This window comes from Choloepus didactylus, chromosome 2 (assembly GCF_015220235.1).
Source record: "Choloepus didactylus isolate mChoDid1 chromosome 2, mChoDid1.pri, whole genome shotgun sequence".
Lineage (NCBI taxonomy): Eukaryota > Metazoa > Chordata > Mammalia > Pilosa > Megalonychidae > Choloepus > Choloepus didactylus.
The window spans coordinates 115,287,729-115,311,826 of record NC_051308.1 but is presented as its reverse complement, the minus strand read 5'-3'; the positions used below and the strand labels follow the sequence as shown (position 1 = coordinate 115,311,826).

The 24,098-nt window shown below is 39.5% G+C and overlaps 1 pseudogene; it reads right to left on the bottom strand.

The window, feature by feature from the left end:
* Positions 1–4,535: 4,535 nt before the first annotated feature.
* Positions 4,536–18,495, bottom strand: LOC119513049 (annotated as a pseudogene).
* Between the last annotated feature and the right edge of the window lie 5,603 nt (positions 18,496–24,098).

Sequence of the window (24,098 nt, the reverse complement as noted above, 5' to 3'; positions counted from 1 at the left end):
TATATATATATATATAATTTAAGTTATATAAGAGTGACACGTTATCCAATGGTCATTATTCCTTCTTGTAGTTTTCCATCTGGGATCATTTTCTTTCAACCTGAAGAACCTTTATTGGCCTGAAAATGTCTCCATTTTGCTTTCATTATGACACCATTAAAAAAAATTGTGGTAAATATATACAACATAAAATTTGCCCTTTTAACCATTTTAAAGTTAACTAATTAACTTAATATAATTAAGCGGCATTATTTATCTCCACACTGTTGTACAACCGTCACCACTATTTATTTCCAAAACTTTTCATCACCCCAACAGAAACTCTGTCCCCATTAAACAATAACTCTTCATTCCCACCTCCCCCTAGCACCTGGTAACCTCTAATCTACTTTTTGTCTCTATGATTTTGCTATTCTAGATATTTCATATATGTGGAATGGTACAATATTTGTCCTTTTGAGTCTGGCTTATTTCACTCGTCATAATGTTTTAAAAATTCATCCATGTTGCAGCATGTATCAGAACTTCATTCCTTTATATGGCTGAATAATAGTATGCTGCATGTATATACTATTTTGTTTATCCTCTCATCCATTGATGGGCATTGGATTATTTCTACCTTTTGGCTATTGTGAATAATGCTGCTATGATGTTGGTATACAAGTATCTCTTTTAATCCCTGTTTTCAATTCTTTGGGGGTATATACTTCAGAGTGAGTTTGTTGGGTCTTTTGGTAATTCTATGTTTAAATTTTGAGAAGCTGCCAAACTGTTTTTCACAGGAGCTGTACCACTCTACAGCAGAGTATGAGGGTTCCAAATTCTTGACATACTTAACACTTATTCTCTGATTTTTAATTATAGCCATTGTACTGATTATGAAGTGGTATCTCATAACGGTTTTGATTTGTATTCCCCTAATGATTAATGATGTCGAACAGCTTTTGATGTGCTTATTGTCATTTGATACCATCTTTGGAAAATGTCTATTCAAGTCTTTTGGCCACTTTAAAATTAGGTCGTTTTTCTTTTTATTACTGAATTGTAGGAATTCTTCAGTTATTCTGGATATAAAGCCCTTATCAGATACTTTCTTCCATTCTATAGGTTGTCATTTCACATTCTTGATAATGTCCTTTGATGCACAAAGGTTTTTAAACTTGATGAAGTCCAATTAATCTATTTTTATTTTATTGCTTGTGCTTTTGGTGTCACATCTAAGAATCCATTGCCAAATCCAAGGTCATGAAGATTTTCCTGTTTTCCGCTAAGAGTTTAATAGTTTTAGTACTATGTTTAGGCCCTTAATCCATTTAGAGTTATATTTTGCATTTGATGTGAAGTAGGTATCCAACTTTATTTTGTGTGTGTGTGTGATGAGACTTTTCTTTCACCATTGAATTGACTCAGCATCCCTGTAAAAAATCAGTTGGAAATGGATATTTATTTCTGCACTCTCAATCCTATTTCATTGGTCTATATGTCTGTCCTTATACCAGTACCACACGGTTTTGATTTCTATAGCTTTACAGTAAGTTTTGAAATTGGGAAGTGTGAGTCCTCCAACTTCCTTCTTTTTTAATATTGTTTTGACTACTCAGGACCCTTTACAATTCCATAGGAATTTGATGGTTGTCTTTTCCATTTCTGCAAAAAAAAATGCTGTTGGAATTTTGACTGGGATTGTGTTGAATCTGTAGCTCAGATGAGCACTACTTTGGGTAGTATTGACATCTTAATAATATTTAGTCTTAAAATCCATGAACATAGGATTAAATCCATTGAATTTATTAGGTCTTCTTTCATTTCTTTCCCCGATGTTTGGTAGTTTTCAATGTACAAATCTTTCACCTCCTTGGTTACATTTATTCCTAGATATGTTATTCTTTTAGATGCTATTGTAAATGGAATTGTTTTCTTGATTTCCTTTTCAGATTGTTCATTGCTGTTATATAGAAACACACTGATTTTTGCAAGTTGATCTTGTACCCTACAACTTTATTGAATTCTTTTATCAGTTCTAGTAGTCTTCTTGTAGATTCTTTGGGATTGTCACTATATAGAATCAAGTCATCTGTAAATAGGGATAGTTTTACTTCTTCCTTTCCAATTTGAATGTCTTTTATTTATTTTGCTTGATTGATTGCTCTGGCTAGAACTTCCAGTACAATGTTGAATAGCAGTGATGAAAGCAAGTTTTTTCCTGATCAAAGGGGGAAAGCTTTTGATCTTACACCATTGAGTATGATGTTAGCTGTGGGTTTTTCATATATGCTTTTTATCATGTTGAGAAAATTTCCTTCTATTCCTAGTTTTCTAAGGACTTTTGCCAAGGAGGGGTTCTGGATTTTGTCAGATGCCATTTCTGCACTAATTGGGATGATCATGTGTTTTTTCCCTCATTCTATTAATGTTGTGTATTATATTAATTGATTTTCTTATGTTGAGCCATCCTTGCATTCCTGGGATAAATCCCAGTTGGTCATGGTGTAAAATCCTTTTAATGTGCTGTTAGACTCAGTTTGCTAGCATTTTGTTGAGAATTTTAGCATCTATATTCCTAAGGGATATTGGCCTGGAATTTTCTTGTGATATCTTTATCATACTTTGGCATTAGGATGATGCTGGCCTCCTAGAAGGAGTTAGGAATGGTTCCTCTTCAAATTTTTTGAAGAGTTTGAGCAGGATTGGTATTAATTCCTCTTTGAATGTTTGGTAAAATTCACCTGTGAAGCCTGGACTTTCCTTTGTTAGGAAGTTTTTGATTACTGATTCAATCTCTTTACTTGCTGAAGGTCTGTTGCAATCTATTTCTCCTTGAGTCATTTAGGTAATTTGTGCATTTCTAGGAATTTCCCTTTCTCATCTAGGATATCTAATTTGTTGGTGTACAGTTGTTCACAGTTTCCTCTTCTAATTCTTTTTATTTGTAAGGTCAGTAGTAATGTCCCCCTTGTCATTTCTGATGATTATTATTTGTGTTCTCTCTTTCTGTTGTCGCTCTAAAGTTTTGTCACTCTATTAATCTTTTCAAAGAGCCAACTTTTGGTTTCACTGATTCTCTCTATTGTTTTTTCTATTCTCTATTTAATTGATCTCCACTCTAATCTTTATTATTTCCTTCCTTTTGCTAACTTTGAGTTTAGTTTGCTCTTCTTTATCTAGTTCCTCCAGGTGTGAGGTTTAGGCTACTGATTTGAAATATTTTTTATTTTTATTATATAAATGTGTTTATTGTAATTTATTTATTTTTTAACAAGAACGTGTGTCAAAGATTTTATTTCACAAAATAAGTGAGGGGACTGATAAGATACTGCAACTGGTTTGAAGGACAATTCAAAGAGCAGGCATGAGCACTGACTGTAAGAAACCTGAAATGAGTTTGCTGGACAGACAAGCACATGAGCCACTACAGTTTCTATAACTTAGAATACACGCCAGAACACTAGAGGGGTGGCCCAGATGAACACCCTGAAATCCCTCTGTCTTTGCTTTTTCCCCTGACATATTAGAGACAAATCCCAAAGGCTGAGCAAATCGACAAGAAGGGGTTAACCACTCAACTCTCAATATGAATAAATTGTTGCTTGGTTTTACCAAGTGTTCATTCTGAAAGAAAACACATTTCTACCAAAGAACATGTTAGGAAACCAATGTTCTTAAAAGAGGAAAATAATTTTTCTGAGGTAGTAAACATTCTCAAGTATGTTTACTTGGCAAGGGTGTTGATACAAGGCATATGCTAGAGTTATATTCAGACTAAAAGTATTGAGGATAGACTCAGAGTTAGTCTCTGAGTAAAGGTCCAAAACACATTTTGAGGGAGCAAAAAAGAATTTTAATTTTTGCTAATAAGGAAAATGATTTCTTAGGTGTCATCAATAACGTGACTTTTTCAGTAGAATTACCATCTCATTTTTCTCAGTTGCTGAGGAGAATGAAGCAGTGTATAATATATACATACATAAGTACATATACATATATATACACGTAAAAGCATATAAATATATATACGTATTTTACATTTTCCAGCCAGTGTTTAACAAACTAAAAAGAAAATAATTGAATGCAAATATAATTTCATTTAGTCTTGGAAAAGTAAATTATAAATATACATATATATAACAATACATATACACACAGATATATGCACATATAAGAATGCATATATATACACATTTGTATGTAGATATGAATATGTTCGTGTGTATATTCACTTTAGCACAGTGGAATCAGTTTGATTATTCCAATGGCGATTCAAGACTGATCTTAATTTCTGGGGCTGTCTCTCCTTTGCTTCCCTCAACTGTCAAGTGAGGGTTTACCAACCCTTTAGAGAGTGGGCCAGGCCAGCCCGGCCAGGAAGGTAACCTTCCCAAGGACTTGGACAGCTCCTGGGGCAAGGGGACAGGGTGGGTTCAGAGAAGGCAGGGAAGGCTGGGTAGGTTGCGTTCCGGGAGCTTTCATCACTTCCTCGGCTGTACCGGACAGGACAGAGCGCTCGGAGGGCGCGGAGGGCGGCGGCGGTGACCCTGTCACTCACAGAGCGGCAAACGGAACAGTTGCGGCTGGAAGTCCTGCAGGGAGCTGAGCACGACGGTGGCCTTTCGCATCAAGTCACGGTGTAAGTTCCCGTCGGGGACCATGACCGCCTGCAACACAGCTGCCAGGGCCGCTTCCACCCGATTGGGGGCGTCTTGCAACACAAGGCACCTCTCCGCCGGGGCGGGAGAAAATCGCTTGGCTCAAGTTAAACATGGCAGGATCGGGTTTACCACTCGTCACTTCAGGAACATCTCCCAAACGATATGGTGAAACAAACTGATAAACTCTTTGTGTCTACTTGTTTTCTTTTCAAACGAGGCGGACCCTGAGCTGGTAGCAAGAGCAAAAGGTATGTTGTGTTTTGGTAGGTGATGGTGAGTTTCTCCACACTTGGCAACAGGGCAGCCTTGGGGAACAGCTGATTTAGCTTCATTTGTCTCACTTCCACCGGCTCCTCTTTGGTCATTGGAAGTTGCAAGACTTCGATTATCACCTGTGCTGCTTCTAACACCGACTTCCCCATCACGAGGAATTTTACATCCCAGGTGTATTGACTGTCATAGCGACCACATATTCCTTGAAACACCACTGAATAGAGCCGTTCGGTATCCAGACGGAGGCCACCTATGTCAAAGATGAGGTGGGTGACAGGTCGCAGTGGGGAAAGGGCGCCCCCATGGTGCAGCCTCCTCGGCAGGGTGAGGGAAGGTAGGAGGCGCGCGCGCGCTGGCCGGGTACAATTTCTTCTTTTTTGATGTAAGAATTTACAGCTATAAATTTCCCTCAGAGCACTGCCTTTGCTACATACTATACATTTTGGCATGTTGTGTTTTCATTTTCATTCATTTGAAGATATTTCCTAATTTCCCCTGTGATTTCCTCTTTGACCCATTGGTTGTTTAAGAGTGTACTGTTTAATTTCCACGTTTGTGAATTATACAGTTCACTGTTAATGATTTCTAGCTTCATTCTATTGTGATCAGAGAAGATTCTTTGGATGATTTCAATCTTTTAAAATGTATTGAGAATTGTTTTGTGACCTAACGTATTGTCTACCCTAGAGAATGATCCATGTGCACTAGAAAAGATTGTGTATTCTGCTGTTGTTGGCTGAAGTTTTCTATATGTGTCTGTGAGGTCTGGTTGGTTTATAGTATTGTTAAAATCCTCTATCTACTTACTGATCATCTGTCTAGATGTTCTATCCATTATTGAAAGTGGAGTGTTGAAGTCTCTTACTATTAATGTAGAACCATCTATTTCTCCCTTCAGAGTTGTTATTGTTTGCTTCATGTATTTTGGGGCTCTGTTGTCATGTGCGTATGTGGTTATAATTGTTATATCTTCTGGATGAATTGACCCCTTCAAGAATGTGTAGTTTGCCCTGTCATGGTTCCTCTCTTTATACCTCAAACCTACGATCTCCATTAGAAAAGGCCTGAGCCTAATCGGGTGGTGATTCTATTGGTTTGGGCTTCATCAAGTAACCTTCCACTCGATTAAGAGTATAGGGACAGACAATAGTTTAAAAGAGCACTCCAGACAAGAATTCACTTTTAACATATTTTTACTAAAGGAGCACTTAAGGTAAAAGAAACAAATTTATAATACAAAAATTAATTGATACATTATCAAGCCTGAGATCCTCTGTTCTTCCAGACAAAGCTGGACATAAGATCAGAGAGCTCCCCCTTGTCTCAGTTACAAAGAACTTATAGCACTTTTGATTTACATTCAATCAAATCATATTCTATTTTTACATTAAATGATGCTTCATGAACATGAATGTTTTACAAAGCGAAGCATCTCAATCCATGAGTGGTTCAAGATCAAAGGAAAGTATCCACATTATCAGAGACTTAGCCTTGAATGCCTGTAAAACTCTACTGATAAAATTTTTATTAGTTAAGTTATGATTTCTGTAAGAGCAACATAGCATAGTTTTACTTGTATAAAACCTAAAAATTAGAAAAGAGATTACTATTACTTGTCTCTAACTTGTTAATATAGTTTTTTTATTTTATTCTATTGATAAGTTTAGCAATTACATCATATCAATAAACATACATTTGATTAGGATTGTGTTCAACTTTGCTACATTATTTACGACTTCTCTATGATTAAAGTAACAGCTGCAGCCCATCCTGTTTTCACAGAGGACTGGGGATTACATGTTATCTATATCTAAGAAGGTTGAGAGGGCCTTTCTGCTTTCTTGAAAATATTCACAGTTCTTTTAACTGTTTAGCTTCTCCTTCAATATAGTCTTCTAATATGGGACTTGAATAGTATTAAATGTCTGTTCCAGTAATTATAGTAAGGCCTTTCCACTTTTTATCATTTGGAAATTGTACTTGAGTGTTTTTAGGTAAAAGTTCTGTTAAATATGCTTCTATATCAGAAGGAATAACTGGTTCTTTACTATTAGAACAGAAAATATGAGAGCAGCATAGAGAGGAGGAGTCAGCATCCTCATTATTAGATTCCCCAGTAGAGATATTATCCTGTGAAAGCCCCTTTTGACTTTTTTTTTTTTTTGCTATTGATTTTTTTTTTTCATTTTATTGAGATTGTTCAGATACCATACAATTATCCAAAGATCCAAAGTGTACAATCACTTGCCCCTGGGTACCCTCATACAGCTGTGCATCCATCACACTTAATTGTTGTTCAATTTTTAGAAACTTTTCATTACTCCAGACAAGAAATAAAGTGAAAGAAGAAAAAAGAAAAAAAGAAAAGGAAACTCTAAACCTCCCCTATCCCTAACCAATCCCCCTCAATTGTTGACTCCTAGTATTGATATAGTACGTTTGTTACTGTTTATGAAAAAATGTTGAACTACTACTAACTGTAGTATATAGTTTGTAATAGGTATATAGTTCTTCCCTATATGCCCCTCTATTATTAACTTCTAATTGTATTGTCATACATTTGTTCTGGTTCATGAAGTGATTTCTAGTATTTGTACAGTTGATCATGGACATTGCCCACCATAGGATTCACTTTTATACATTTCCATCTTTTGACCTCCAACTTTCCTTCTGGTGACATATATGACTCTGAGCTTCCCCTTTCCACCTCATTCACACACCATTCAGCACTGTTAGTTATTCTCACATCTTGCTACCAACACCTCTGTTCATTTCCAAACATTTAAGTTCATCCTAACTGAACATTCTGCTCATACTAAGCAAGAGCATCTACATTTCTTCCACAAGGCAGGAGGGAGAGTCAAAGAAGGTAGAGAGGGAAAAGAAAGAGGAAACAAAAAAAAAAAAATGACAGCTAGGAAGCAGCAAAAGGAAAAATAACCTTAAATCAAAGTAGAATAAAGAATCAGACAATACCACCAATGTCAAGTGTCTAACATGCCTCCCCTATCCCCCCCTCTTATCTGCATTCACCTTGGTATATCACCTTTGTTACATTAAAGGAAACATAATACAATGATTCTATTAGTTACAGTCTCTAGTTTATGCTGATTGCATCCCTCCCCCAATGCCTCCCCATTTTTAACACCTTGCAAGGTTGACATTTGCTTGTTCTCCCTCGTAAAAGAACATATTTGTACATTTTATCACAATTGTTGAATACTCTAGATTTCACCAAGTTACACAGTCCCAGTCGTTATCTTTCCTCCTTTCTTGTGGTGTCTCACATGCTCCCCATCTTTCTCTCTCAACCGTATGCATAGTTACCTTTGTTCAGTGTACTTACATTGTTGTGCTACCATCTCCCAAAATTGTGTTCCAAACCATGCACTCCTGTCTTCTATCACCCTGTAGTGCTCCCTTTAGTATTTCCTGTAGGGCAGGTGTCTTGTTCACAAAGTCTCTCATTGTCTGTTTGTCAGAAAATATTTTGAGCTCTCCCTCATATTTGAAGGACAGCTTTGCTGGATACAGGATTCTTGGTTGGTGGTTTTTCTCTTTCAGTATCTTAAATATATCACACCACTTCCTTCTTGCCTCCATGGTTTCTGCTGAGAGATCCGCACATAGTCTTATGAAGCTTCCTTTGTATGTAATGGATTGCTTTTCTCTTGCTGCTTTCAGGATTCTCTCTTTGTCTTTGACATTTGATAATCTGATTATTAAGTGTCTTGGCGTAGGCCTATTCATATCTCTTCTGTTTGGAGTACGCTGCGCTTCTTGGATCTGTAATTTTATGTCTTTCATAAGAGATGGGAAATTTTCATTGATTATTTCCTCTATTATTGCTTCTGCCCCCTTTCCCTTCTCTTCTCCTTCTGGGACACCAATGATACGTACATTATTGTACTTTGTTTCATCCTTGAGTTCCCGGAGACGTTGCTCATATTTTTTCATTCTTTTCTCCATCTGCTCCTTTGCGTGTAGGCTTTCAGGTGTTTTGTTCTCCAGTTCCTGAGTGTTTTCTTCTGCCTCTTGAGATCTGCTGTTGTATGTTTCCATTGTGTCTTTCATCTCTTGTGTTGTGCCTTTCATTTCCATAGATTCTACTAGCAGGTTTTTTGAACTTTTGATTTCTGCCGTATACATGTCCAGTGCTTCCTTTACAGCCTCTATCTCTTTTGCAATATCTTCTCTAACTTTTTGAATTTATTTAGCATTAGTTGTTTAAATTCCTGTATCTCAGTTGAAGTGTACGTTTGTTCCTTTGACTGGGCCATAACTTTGTTTTTCTTAGCGTAGGTTGTAATTTTCTGTTGTCTAGGCATAGTTTCCTTGGTTATCCAAATCAGGTTTTCCAAGACCAGAACAGGCTCAGGTCCCAGAGGGAAGAAATATTCAGTATCTGGTTTCCCTGAGGGTGTGTCTTAGAAAATTGCTCCACCCTTTGATGCCTCGGGTCACTGTGCTTTTCTGCCTAGCAGGTGACGCCTGTTAGCCTGTAATTCTTGACTGGTGTGAGGAGGTATGGCCGTGTTCCCCCAGGCTCTGGGGTCTGGTTCTGAATGGAAAGGGCCCCACCCCTTTCCTCCTAGAGAAGAGAGACCCCTCAGGTGGAGGTCATTAGCATTTCAATGGTCTCGCTCTCTGCTTGTGGTGTCTCCACCCTTCCCAGAGTCACAGCCCTGGAAACTGAAAATGACTGGGGCTTTCTCCACTGAGCCAAAAAAGAAACAGGTAGTCCCCTTCAGACCCAGTCCAAGGCGACCCTCCGGCTCTCCCAGGTCAGTCGTCACCTAAAGCCTCTGTCTGTTTTTTGGGGCTGCGTACCTGTAGTGAGCAGTTCACACTCGCTACTTAAAACCCCAGTTGGAGCTCAGCTGAGCTGTATTCACTTGCTGGGAGAGAGCTTCTCTCTGGCACCACGCGGCTCCACAGCTCGGGCTATGGGGGAGGGGGTCTCCCGACCTGGTTCCGCAGGTTTTACTTACAGATTTTATGCTGTGTTCTCGGGCATTCCTCCCAATTCAGGTTGGTGTATGATGAATGGATGGTCTCGTTTGTCCCCCCGCAGTTATTCTGGATTATTTACTAGTTGTTTCTGGTTTTTTGTAGTTGTTCCAGGGGGACTACTTAGCTTCCACTCCTCTCTATGCCGCCATCTTGCCCGACTCCCCCTTTTGACTTTTTAACTTAAGGTCTGTTTTGTCTGATGTTAGTATAACCACACCTACTCTCCTTTGGTTATTATTTGCATGTTATATTTTCTATCCTTTCACTTTCAACCTACTTGCATCTTTGAATTAAAGTTGAGTTTCTTGTAAACAGCATATACTTGGGTCATTCTTTTTTATTCATTCTTCCAATCTCTTCCTTTAGACTGGAGAGTTTAACCCATTTGCATTTAAAGTAACTACTGATAATGGAGGACTTAATTCTGCCATTTTCTCTTTGGTCTTTGATGTCTTACACCTTTTTTTGTCCCCCAATTCTTCCATTACTTCCATTTTTGTATTTAGTTGACTTTTTGTAGGCCATCCTTTGGGGATTCCCTTCTCATTTCCTTTTGTGCATGTTTTTCTGATATTTTCTTTTTGGCTACCATGGGGCACGAATTTAAAAAACCAACTCAAAATGGATCAAAGACCTAAATATAAGAAGCAGAACCATAAAACTCCTAGAAGAAAATGCAGAGAATCATCTTCAAGATCTTGTGGTAGGCAATAGTTTCTTAGACTTTATACCCGAAGCACAAGCAACAAAAGAAACAGTAGATAAATGTGACCTCCTCAAAATTAGAAACTTTTCAGCTTCAAAGGATTTTGTCAGGAAAGTGAAAAGGCAGCCTACTCAATGGGAGAAAGTATTTGGAAACCACATTTCTGATAAGGATTTAATATCTGGAATATATAAAGAAACCCTACAACTCAACAGTGAAAAGACAACCGAATTTTAAAATGGGCAAAAGACTTGAATAGACATTTCTCCAAAGAGGAAACACAAATAGCCAAAAGACACAAGAAAAGATGCTCAACATCACTACCTATTAGGGAAATGCAAATCAAAACCACAATGAGATATCACTTCACACATACTAGAATGGCCACTATTTTAAAAAAAGAAACACAGAAAACTACAAGTGTTGGAGATGATGTGGAGAAATAGGAACACTCATGCATTGTTGATGGGATTGTAGAACGGTGTAGCTGCTGTGGAAGACAGTTTGGTAATTTCTTAGGAAGCTAAGTATAGAATTATCATATGGTCTGGCAATTTTGTTACTAGGTATATACCCAGAAGAACAGAAAGCAGGGATGCAAACAGACATTTGCACACTGATGTTCATAGCAGTATTATTCACAATTGCCAAAAGATGGAAGCAACCCAAGTGTCTATCAACCAATGAATCAATAAACAAATGTAGTATATACATACAATGGAATATTATTCAGCTGTAAGAAGGAATGAAGTTCTGGGTTATGCAACAACATGGATGAACCTTGAGGATATTATGCTGAGTGAAATAAGTCAGACACATAAGGACAAATATTGTATCATCTCACTGATATGAACTAATTCTAATAAACAATCTCATAGAGTTAGAATGTAGAATATAGGTCACTAGGGGATAGATTGGGGGTAGATAATGGGGAGCCAATATTTAATTGGTACAGAATTTCTTTTTAGTTTGATTGTAAAGGTTTGAAAATGGGTGGTGGTGATGACTGCACATTATCATGAGTGCAATTAACAGCTCTGAATTATGTATGTGAGTGTAGTTGAAGGGAAACTTTTGGATTGTGTGTGTTACTAGAAGGAAAGTTAGAGGCTAAAATATGGACTGTATAACATAGAGAACCCTGTTGTGGATGATGACTGTAGTTGTACAAATATAAGAATGCTCTTTTATGAATTATAACAAATGTATATCACTATTACAAGGTGTTTATAGGGTGGTATATGGGAAAATACACCTTATGCAAACTATTTTATATATTTTAATATTTTCATCAATTATAGCAGAGTTACCACACCAATGCAAAACATCAACAACAGGGGTTTTTTGGGGAATGCTGTATTTTTTACATGAGGTGACTTGAGGTGTATTTTTTGAGAGGTGACTGCTAAAGGGTATGGAGTTTTTCTTTTTGGAGTAAAGAAAATGTTCTAAAATTGATTGTGGTACTGAATGCACAACTCTGTGATTATACTAAAAGCCATTATTGTACAGTTTGGATGGATTGTATGGTATATGAATATATCTTAATAAAGCTGCCTTTTAAAAAAGAGTAATATGTATAAAAATGGCTTTGAACAGTGCCTGAGACACAGTAAGTTCTCAATCAGTGACATTTATCCTGTTTATCTACTGTGCTAGTTTGGATGTATTATGTCCCCCCAAACACCATGATCTTTGATGCAATCTTGTGGGGGCCAATGTATTTAGTCTTGATTAGGTTGGAACCTGTGGATTGGGTTGTTTCTATGAAGATGTGATCCACCCCACTGCAGGCGGTAACCCTGATTGGATTATTTCCATGGAGGTATGGCTCCACCCATTCAGTGTGGGTTTTAATTAAATCACTGGAGCCCTGTAAGAGCTCAGATAGAAGGAGCTCGCTGCTGCAGCCGAAAGAGACATTTTGAAGATGACCATTAAAGTAGACTTTTGCTACTCCAGAGTTTGCCTGGGAGAAGCTGAGAGACTACCCCCAGACGCCCAGAGAGAAATGTCCCAGGAGGAAGCCATTTTGAAATGCAACCTGGTAGCAAGCAGACGCCAGCCACGTGCCTTCCAGCTAACAGAGGTTTTCCAGATATCAATGGCCTTTCTCCAGTGAAGGTACCCTATTGTTGATGTCTTACCTTGGACACTTTATGGCCTTAAGACTGTAACTTTGTAACTAAATAAACCTTCATAAAAGCCAATCCATTTCTGGTGTCTTGCAAAATGGCAGCATTAGCAGACTGGAACATTCTTAATGACCTGATAATGTGGTTGTACCACAGTTTACTTAACCTCTCTTTGTGAGTATTGAGATTATTCACAATTTTTTGTTATTATAAAAGCACTTCAATAGACATTTGTGTGTGTACATCTTTGTATTTCCCTGATTTTCTCTTTAGGGCAAATTTCTAGAAGTGGTAGTACTGGGTCAAAGAGCAGGAACGTGTTAAAGATTTTTTTTTGAAGTACGTGTTGCTAAAATGCTTTCCAGATAGTGTGTGCCACTTTACACTCCAACCCTGGAATATTTTAAGCCAGGCTCATGTTAAATTTCAATTTCACTCAACCCTTATCCACAGGCATAATTTCTTGGGAATGCTCTTGTAGTGAATATCTGTGGAAGGAAAAAGAAGAAAACAGGATTGGGCAGATGTAGAAGTTGAGCTGTCATGCAGGCTTGAGGGAGTCCTCAGCCAACCCTTCAAGTAGTTCTGAGGTTGAGAATGCCCTTCGGAGCTGTCCCAAATTGAGGGAGAGGTGACTGGCCTTTAATACCCCAATGTCAAATCATCAGATTCGGTCCTCCAGGGAAGAGGGGTGACTTGGGGCAAGGTGGCACGCTTCAGCTGAAGCAGTCCCCGTGTTACAGCTGAGGGTGGTCTGCTCAGCTGTACTTGCAGCAGCTGGGGAAGTAAGTCCTTCATTCCTGAAAGGGGATCACAGTGTGCAGCGCAAATACTTACCATGCGCCATGCGTGATGCAAGATACGTATTCACGTTCTCATTTAATTCTCGCAGAAACCTGATGAGGTGGGAATTGTTATGGTCTCCATGTTCTGGAAGAAGAAACTGAAGTGTAGAGAGATGTCATGTGCCCAGTAAGTTGGTGGAACTGGTATGCAAACACAAGTCTGATGACAACGTTCATGCTCTCCCAAGGTTTATCCATGCCCTGGAGAAGCTTACAATACAACTGAACAAATATATGAAAAGCCTAACAATTTAAACAGTTTGGGGTTAAGTGTCATTTGAGTGGAAAAATGGATGTTGTAGGAGTTGAGGATGTAAGTGATTGCCTGAGATGAGTGAGGGTTGTTAAGACTTTCTAGAGCTAAGATTTAGCCTTGGCCTGAAAGGGAAAGGAAGAGGAGGGATGGTAGTTCATTCCCTCAACATCCTGCATGTAGTTTTCAATGGGCCCCTCAGTCTTAAAGACTGAGCGGGATTTTCTCTACATCAGAAGTCACACTACACACCAAGGGCTATGTTGATGTCAGACATGCCTTGGCTGAAGTTGTGACTTAGAGACTTATAAAGCTTTTGACAAATCATTTTACCTTTACCTCTCTTTTAAAAATAAATATATGTAATTAAAAGTATTTTATTTATTTTGAAAGAAAAATACAAAATATAGTACAAATGGCCACAAAAAGACAAAAAGGGTAGAAAGGGAAAAGTATGTCTCCTTCCCACTTCTGTTCACCAACTGTTCCCCTCTCTAAAGTCTATTACTTTTCTGGTTTCTCATTTATCCTTTTCAAAATATTCTTTGCATAAATAAGCATATTCCTTCTTTTATAAACACAAGTGGTAGTAATCCATATGCACTGCTTTCTTCTTATTTGTTGTAATTTTTATTTTTTACAAATTAATATATATAGTTTTAAAAGTCAAAGGCTTATAATAAATATTGGTGGGCCCCTTTCCAAGCCCTCTGCCCTCTTGAGTTCTACTCCCAGAAGCAAACAATTTCAAGCCTTTAGCGATTACTTCCTGTATTTACTTCCTTGTTACTAAATAATATACTTATATGGCTATTTCTTAATATTTTGATTTTAGCCATTATCTATACTTCTTACTCCATCTTCCCAATAGTAGATCATAATTTTTGGTTAAATTATTATCTATTATTTATATGATTATGACTATGTAAGTCTTGCTCATAACTAAGCCACATGAATATTGTGATTATATTTGCTTTCTTATGCATTTTTTGTTTTTCCTGGAATTTATAATTGTCTTTTTTTTTTTTTTTTTTGGCTTTGTTTTGTTTTCATTCCCTTTGTGAGAAGTGTAACTCTCCATTCGAATTGGTCAATGACCCTCCTGAGCTCTGCTGCAGTCTGGATTGTTGCTCTAGGCCTGCTGTAAAGCTATTGTTCTGGCCCCTGTTCATCCTGGGAATGTCCTTTGTTTCTCTTCTGTGTGGTTCACCTATTTCTTGGATCCCATATTTTCATTTTTCTTTGTTTCACCTTTTGTTTGAGTGGAATGTATCATCTAGTACCTTTCTGAGAAAGGGAACACCAAAGGTATGTTTTTTGTGTCTTTCTATCCTGAAAATGTCTTTATTCTCCCACATTACACTTGATTGATAGTTTGGCAGAGTATAAAATTCTAGATTAAAAATATTTTTTATTTAAAAACTTGAATGTATTGCCCTATTGTTTTCTAGTTTTCAGGGGTATTATTAAGAAATCTAGTGCCATTTTAAGTATGCAACTGAATATCCTTTGTATGTGGCCTGATTTTTTCTCTGGGAGCCTTTAGAAGTTCCTCTTGATACTACTCTGAAATTTCATGATGGCCCTTTTATGAAAAAGATTTATCATGTTGGGCATTTAATAAGCCCTATCAATCTGGAAATAGATGTCCTTCAGTTTTGTAAATGTTATTGAATTATTTTTCTAATAGTTTTCTTCCAACTACTTATATTTTCTCTCTTTCTGGGGCTCCTGTTAGTCAGATATTCTATCTCCTGGATTGAACCTCTAATTTTCTTTTTTTTTTATTTCCTATTTTCCATTTCTTTGTCTTATTATTCTACAATCTGGGATATTTCCTCAACTTTACCTTAGAACCCTTTTATTAAACGTTATTTCTACTTTCATACTTTATATTTCCAAGAAATCTTTGTTATTGTCAAATTTTCCTTAAAAAAAATCCTCTTCTTGTATCATGGGTGTAAGACCTTCTCTTAATTCTCAGAAGATATTAAATGCATTATCATTATCTCAGTTACCCCAAGGCTCTTTTACTTTTTCTATTTTTTGACTTCAGGCTGGCTTCAACAATCAGATGATTTTTGTCCATCTGTTCCTACTAAGGATAAGGTATGAAAGAACTGATAGGAGTCTCTGTGAAGCAGGAGGAGATTGTCATCTGGTGGACCTCACCATGGGTGAGGGAGGGAGGGACCAGTTTTTTGCTCTTGAAGTCCTTTTCTCTTGGATATTCATTATGCCCAAAGCAGAATTTTTCATTCCTCCTGCCCCTGCTTTTAGAGGACTAAGAGCTTTTAATTTGTGTAAGCCTTTCTGGGTTCCAAGACGCCAGTTATTTTGCTCCTTTTTAGATTTCCACTCACCACCTCACAAGTAGAGTGGAAAATCTTCAAACTTACGTCAGTTGCCTCACATAGATGGCTTTCTATTTTTTGAAATTCTCTCTCATTTGCTCTAGCCTTCCTCTCTTTATCCTTGTGCTTTTATGCTTTTTTAGTTCTTTACTACCATTTTATGAGAGTTCTCAGGGGTGGGGAATAGAGATAAATATGTGTGCTCAATCCACTATAATTAACTAGAAGTTCTTTAACATCCTTAAGTCTTAATTATCTCATCTCTCTAACTCACAGGGTGCATTGTGAAAATTAAATGCAGTAGTGCACTGTAACCCATAACATTCTTTGAAATTTGTCTCTAACTCCTTGTTAAATCATATTTTGAAAGTTATCATTGTTCTGTATATATCCTAAATTTCACAACAAAAATGTATTTTAAAAAATGCAGCAGTGAATATATTACATGATTTTGAAAAGGATTTTTCCTGCTGTCCTGTAGTTCGAGCTGAGTCTTCAGGAAGAGAAGAATAGCATCTAAGTAGCCCCACATCGTGAAGAAAGACTTTGTTTTTTTACATACAGAAGAGAGCGTAACTCCTCTAACAGTGATAGCTTCTATCATTACCTCAAGTATAGATAAAAGATTAGAAATTTGACAAAGGAATGATGAGAGTTGTAGAGATAGAGCTGTCAGTCTGTTCTGGGGTGCCTTGTTATTCCCCCTCCCCATTCTTAGGGAGGTGAGGGGAAGCCACAAAAACAAGTAAGGAGAGCAACAAGAGATCAACTCATACAGACTGGGAGTGCCTGCAAGAAACAGATATGTGCACCTCATTCCTTGGCTGGATGTTTTCCAGGTGGTGAAACTGTTGTCCAAATGCTGCCAAAGAGCAAGCACAAGCAATGCAGTGTGAGAGAGTTCTGGAAGAATTTAACATGAGTTCCTGGCATGTGGGAGATGTATATAAATATAGATATGAGTGCCTGCTGAATGGCTTGGTATGTGGGACATGTGGGCGGTTGGCTGGAGCCAGGACATGGGATGGCAGTACTATGGAGAAGGCTGCACTATCAGCATCTGGCATGGCAGAAATATGGGACTTTCCCATGGACCGAGAAGACACTGTGGAAAGTACCCAGGATTGGGCCATCTGGATGGGACCCTGCAGGGGCAGGGGTTCTGTTCTGGTTTGCTAATGCTGCCGTTATGCAAAATGCTAGAAATGGATTGGCTTTTATAAAGGGGGTTTATTTGTTCACAAAGTTACAATCTGAAGGCCATAAAGTGTCCAAGGTAAGGCATCAACACAGGGTACTTTCACTGAAGGATGGCCATTGGCGTCTGGAAAACCTCTGTTAGCTCAGAAGGCACGTGGCTGGTGTCTGCTCTGGAGTTCTGGTTTCAAAATGGATTTCTTCCACGACGTTCCTCTCTAGGCATCTGCTTGCTCCTGGATTGTGTTCTCCAAAATGTCTCTGTAAGCTTCAGGTCCTCCAAAATGTCACTCTCAGTTGCTCTGAGGTCCTCTGTCTGTGAACTCCTTTATGCAACTCTAGTGATCCAATTAACACCCACACTGAATGGCTGGGGTAACAACTCCATGGAAATTATCCAATCAAATGTTTCACTGACAGTTGACTGAGTCACATCTCCATGGAAACAATCAAAGAATTCCAATCTAGTCAACACTAATACGTCTTCCCCCACAAGATTGCATCAAAGAACATGGCGTTTTGGGGGACATAATACATTCAAACCAGCACAGGTACCAACAGGGGCAAGAAGACCTCAATGGTAAGATACTTTGTGAGCCAGAAGCTCAATGTACTATGCAAAAGGTCAGCTGGAGATGGCATTGTAAACATCAGAAAACTACAATGTGGAGGACCCTGTGAGTCTCCTATGCCCTCAAATATCCCCCCACAGATAACTGCATAGAGAATCCCTGAGAATACATGAATGGGGGGGGGGGGAATGCCTAGTAAGTCCCTAGCTGCTCCAGCTTCAGCTACTGTCTGTCTATAACCGCATGAGACACTCTGAGCCAGAATGTCTAGCCAAGTCTTTTGTACTCACAGAAACTATGATAGAAATTAAATATTTCTTATTTTAAGTCACTATGATTTGGGGTGTTATGTTTTTACACAGCAATAGATGACCAGAACAACATCATATATCAAATCTAGGGGGTGAGGACTACCTACCCCGATGAAGGACTAAGTTCCTTGGTTGGTCTCTCTAGCTTCTTCAGGTTCTGCCCTCTGGGGAAGCCCCCATTGTTCTCCATGGTCCCTGGGTCTGCCCTTGTGGTGACTGCTCCTTTTTCATCATCCTTCAAGCCACATCTGAGGAGGGCACTGTGGTTAATGTTCTCTTTGGGGGCTACACAGCTTTGGCAGCTACTTTCAGAGGGTTGGGTTTGGGACCCAGAATGTCTTAGGGAGTTACAGTCATAGGCTGTTATAGGCCAGGTATATGTGTTTGTTTCTTTGTCTTTTAATGTAGTTTTCAGAATAATTGGTAGGTTTCCTGTCAATTATTAAGCATGATTCACCACTGCCAAGATCTTACAAGTCATATGAAGCCTAAAAACTCTCATATTTTGTGTATTAATGATGGCTTGAAGGGGAATATAATACCGTTAATCTTATCTTTGATGGATGTCTTGCACCATTGTAAGGCACAGAATTCTTAACAGGGTCCTTGAAAATGATTTGGGGTCACAGCATTATCTTCCGTGAGGGTGGCTATTTAGCAGCTACCATTCTTAACTGCTTCAGTCTGGGGTTAGAAGCTTTTGACTTTTTTAATCCATAAAGCCTCCAAATAGTGAGACTCAGGCAACTTTTCTATTCCTGATTTTCTTTTTTTTTCTTTTTTTTTTTTTTTTTTTTGTGTACCCTAAGCAGAAAGTGCTTTCCTTAGCTATGACAAAACTGACAAAACCCATAATGGATTGGCTTTGTTGGCTCAATTTCAGAGGCTAGAAGGCTTGTTTGCTTGCGAGGTTGGTAGTGTTCTAATTGGCTGGAAACCCTTGGTTCCCTTGGTTTTTCCATCACATGGCAACATCCTCTCCTTTTTCTTCCAGGTTCTGGTGACTTCCAGCTTATGGTTTGTTCTAGTTTGCTAATGCTGCCGGAATGCAAAACACCAGAGATGAATTGGCTTTTATAAAAAGGGGTTTATTTGGTTACAGTTACAGTCTTAAGGCCACAAAGTGTCCAAGGTAACACATCAGCAATCGGGTACCTTCACTGGAGGATGGCCAATGGTGTCCGGAAAACCTCTGTTAGCTGGGAAAGCACGTGGCTGGCATCTGTTCCAAAGTTCTGGTTTCAAAATGGCTTTCTCCCAGGATGTTCCTCTCTAGGCTGCAGTTCCTCAAAAATGTCACCCTTTAGTTGCACTTGGGATATTTGTCCTCTCTCAGCTTCTCCAGAGCAAGAGTCTGCTTTCAATGGCTGTCTTCGAACTGTTTCTCATCTGCAGCTCCTGTGCTTTCTTCAAAGTGTCCCTCTTGGCTGTAACTCCTCTTCAAAATGTCACTCACAGCTGCACTGAATTCCTTCTGTTTGTCAGCTTATTTATATGGCTCCACTGATCAAGGCCCACCCTAAATGGGTGCGGCCACGCTTCCAGGGAAATTATCCAATCAGAGTCATCACCCACAGCTGAGTGGGGCACATCTCCACAGAAACACTCAAAGAATTACAATCTAATTAACACTGATAACATCTGCCCACACAAGATTACATCAAAGATAATGGCATTTGGGGGACACAATATATTCAAACTGGCACATGGTTCATCCCTGTGACTTTCTTCTATAAGGCCTCCAGTAAATACGATTAAGACCCATCCTAATTCAGTTGGCTAGATTTTTTTTTTGGGGGGGGGTTGGTGTATGTGTGTGAGGGGGACCTGTGAGTGACTTTACTGTTTGCAAAGCAGACAGGATTTGAGGGTTTTTATAAAGGCCTTTGTTAGTAATTGACAAATTGTATATTTAGGAGTAGGGTAGCTTCAGGCTTGTCAGGCTAGAGATTAGCATAGTGCAGGAGGGCGTTTCTGAGACAGCAGAGAAAAAGGGGCAGTTTTTTTTTTTTTTTTTTTTTTTTAGCGTATGAGTTTAGGCACTGTTTAATTTGAGAAAGGTGAGACAGAGGGAGAGAAGGGAACATGGACGTGGATGGGACCCTCTGGTCCAGACACTTCTCGCAAGGAGAACATAGACTGAGGTCGAGAGGAGTGGGTCCTTTGTGGGGAAGGAAAGGAAGGTTGAGACTCTGAGGTGGAATTTAGAGATGGGGGAGGCTTGTTCACTGGCCGTGGTTTAACAGCAATTTCAGCTTGGCCGGGAGGGGCCGTGTAAGGAGGAGGAGGAGGAGAAATGAGAAGAAGGTTTTCAGCAGGACTGAAGGAAGAGTTGGGAGGAGAAGGAGAAGGATTTGATGAGTGGACAAGTTTGGCAGAGAAAGGGGCAGAGAGAGGGGGAGAGAGGAGGGGCACCTGTGCAGGTTGAAGAAGCCCTAGGCATGTGGGATTTCACTCCACTTGCTGAGATGCTGACAATAATTGTTAAGGTTAAAAGACTTTGGGAGTCAAGGGTTCCATTTTCTGGCCAGGTGGATATTGTGGCCAGGCAGAATTACAATAGAAAATGAGCTTCTCAGGTTTTAGATCTATCCTGAGGCAGAGTTCTTTGAGGTTTATAGGTTAAGGAGAAATCCTAGCTCTCAAGCTTAGGAACAAAGAGTGCATCCCCCCTTGAGAGTTTCCAAGCTCCAGTGCAGTGATGGAGGAGTGGATAGTGGTGTTCCACCATCCTCTTCACCCCTAGGGTCCAGGACCCAGCAGTAGCAACTCTCACCTAGCCCTAGGATTCCTATGAATATAGTCCCAGGCAACACAGAAAGAGAGTGCCAGAGAGAGAGAAGGTGCTTTCTCCTTACCCTGAGGCGATTTGCCGGTGGTGTGTGTTGGAGTCAGGCAAGTGGGTTCTGACCCATCTGATAGAGATTTCGTCCCTTTTCTTGATCCCGGGTTTTGGCACTGTTCCGGTTTGCTAATGCTGCCATTTGCAAAACACCAGAGATGGATTGGCTTTTATAAAGGGGGTTTATTTGGTTACAAAGTTACATTCTGAATGCCATAAAGTGTCCAAGGTAAGCCATCAACAATCAGGTACCTTCACTAGAAAAAGGCCATTGGCATCTGGAAAACCTCTGTTAGCTGAGAAGGCACATGGCTGGCGTCTGCTTGCTCCCAGATGGTGTTTCAAAATGGCGTTCTCCAAAATGTTGCTCTTGGGCTTTTTGTCCTCTCTTAGCTGCAGCTGCTCTGAAGTCCTTCTGTTTGTGAGCCCCTTTATAAGACTCCAGTGAACTAATCAAGGCCCATGTTGAATGGGCAGGGCCACACCTCCATGGAAACATTCAGAGGTCACACCCTAACCAAAGGTGTCACTCACAGTTGGGTGGGTCACATCTGCATGGAAACAACCTAATCAAGACTAAATACATTTGCCCCCACAATGCATCAAAGAACATGGCGTATGGGGGGACATAATACATCCAAACCAGCACAGGCACCAATATGTTAGGTTTTTCAATTGAGAAGAGAAGAGACGAAAACTTGAACAAAAGGAGTTTTATTGTCCAGCCGTGTGCAGGTGGGCTGGAGCCTAAGAAAATGGCTACAGCCAGTTGGCTACATTTTGACTATAAATAACATCTTCAAAAGGTCTACTTCCAATAGATTCATACCCACAGGAATGGATTAAGATTAAGAACATGTTTTTGTTTTTCCCCCCTGGGGAAAAAAAACATAACTCAATCTACCACAAGTGGTTTTCCATATTTTTATTTTTATAGACTGACACAAGTCTGATTTCAAATCTCAGTTAGGACTTTGTTAAAAGTGTCATAATGGAGTCAGCACAAAACAAAACTTTTCCTAACTGCTTTCTAAGGTACAATGGATAACTATTTTACTAAGTGATTTGCAAATACCAGAGTTAGTAGCTTTCCAGCCTGCAGTGGTGTATGCTTTCTAACAAATGCCCAACCACTTTTCCTAAGCCAATGTTACATTTTAGATTCTGTTACTGTTCAGTACCCTATTTATAGTACCAATTAATTATCAATTTTGACTTTTATTTATCTTCTAGGAACAGAGACTGGAAATAATAGAGAAACAAGATGGAAGTTTATTTTTCTCTCAAGGTAATGAAATCTGGATGTAGGCAGCCCAGGGCTGATATAGTGTCCCTGGGAACTCATCAAGTTCCTGGCTTCTCATACTTTTCTGTTCTATCCTCCTCAGCCTGTGACATCCATTCATTTGCCTCAAAATCACAAGAAGGCTGCCAGAGATCCTCCAGCCCTCATGTCTGTGTCCTAGACAAAAAACAGGAAGAAGGGAGAAGGGCAAAAAGAATCAAAAGATTTAAAAAGACACATGCCAGCTATCTGACCCCCTTTAAGAAGCTTTCCTGCTTGACCCACCCAGCAAATTGCACTCATATCTCTTTCATGCTTACATACATAATCATAATCTAATCACATGATCACACTTAACTGTAAAAAGTGGAAAATGCAGTCTTTGAGCAGTGTACTGCGACATGGAATAAAAGTGGAGTTCTGTTCCTAAGATAAAATGGGGCAGTGGACTTCTGTGAAAGAAACTAGAGAGGGGACGAAGAACACCCAGGAGTGTGGTTTCAGGGTGTAACTGGCCATAGACAGACTCCTACAGTATGTGGTGGGGACTGGACAAAAATGTGGAGAGATGGTACCTCGAGGGATGGGGTGAGTTTGTTTGGCTGGGACTGCTTCCTAGGATCGGCAGCAGCAAGATGGCCACTGGGCAAGGGAGTGAGCAATAGCTCTCCACTCCGGTGCACTACCTTGGCAGTTAGCTGAGGAGAAGATCCACCACAGCCATACAGCCAGGAGCTCCCAGGAGGGAACCTGGGGGGCAGCATTTACTCTCCCCGCAAGAAGTCCAGGGGATGCACTGGCAGGAAGTGGGGAGAAGAGAGGGTGCCATACCGAAGCATCAGGAGCCCCTTCCACACCCCAGAGGCTCAGGGGCCCATGGCAGGCAGGGAACGGGGCACATTTGATCTGGAGGGTGCCCTTGAAAGGACTCTCTGCTGAACTGCACAGGGTCCACTTGCACCCCCAGGGCAGACAGTCCCCAGTGCACACAGAGAACTGGTGAACTGATTGGTTCCCCTCCTAGTCTGGACTTTGCCCAGTGTATAGAAGTTGAGGGAAGGCTGACTTGAGAGTAAAAGGTGGGGCAAGAGCGCCACCTGCTGACAGGATGGGGAAACTGCACTCCAGCAAGCTGTAGCTCTGCCAAATTACATATAAATGCTCAAATAATCCTGCGTTTCCCGGAATAACCTTATCAAGACAAGCAAATGCCCTGAAGCCAACAAAAAATCATAAAGTACTTGAAGAATCTAGAAGACATGGACAAGCCAAACAAACAAATTAAAAGGCCAGAAAAGAAGTACATACAAATCTCCAAAACAACTTCAGCGAGATGGCTAAAGACATAAAGGACATCAAGAAAACTCTAGAAGAGCACAAAGAAGAATTTGAAAGTAAATTTTAAAAATAGCAGATATTATGGAAATAAAAGATATTGTTGATCAAATTAAAAATATACTAGATACACACAATAGCAGATTTGAAGAGGCAGAAGAAAGGATAAGTGAACTTGAGGATGTGAACATCTAGAAGAACAAATGGTGAAAAAATCTGAAAAATTCAAAATGGATCTCAGGGAAATAATGAGCAACATGAAGTGCACAGTATAAGAATCACTGGTGTCCCAGAAGGAGAAAAGAAGAATAAAGGGCAAGGAAGAGTGTTT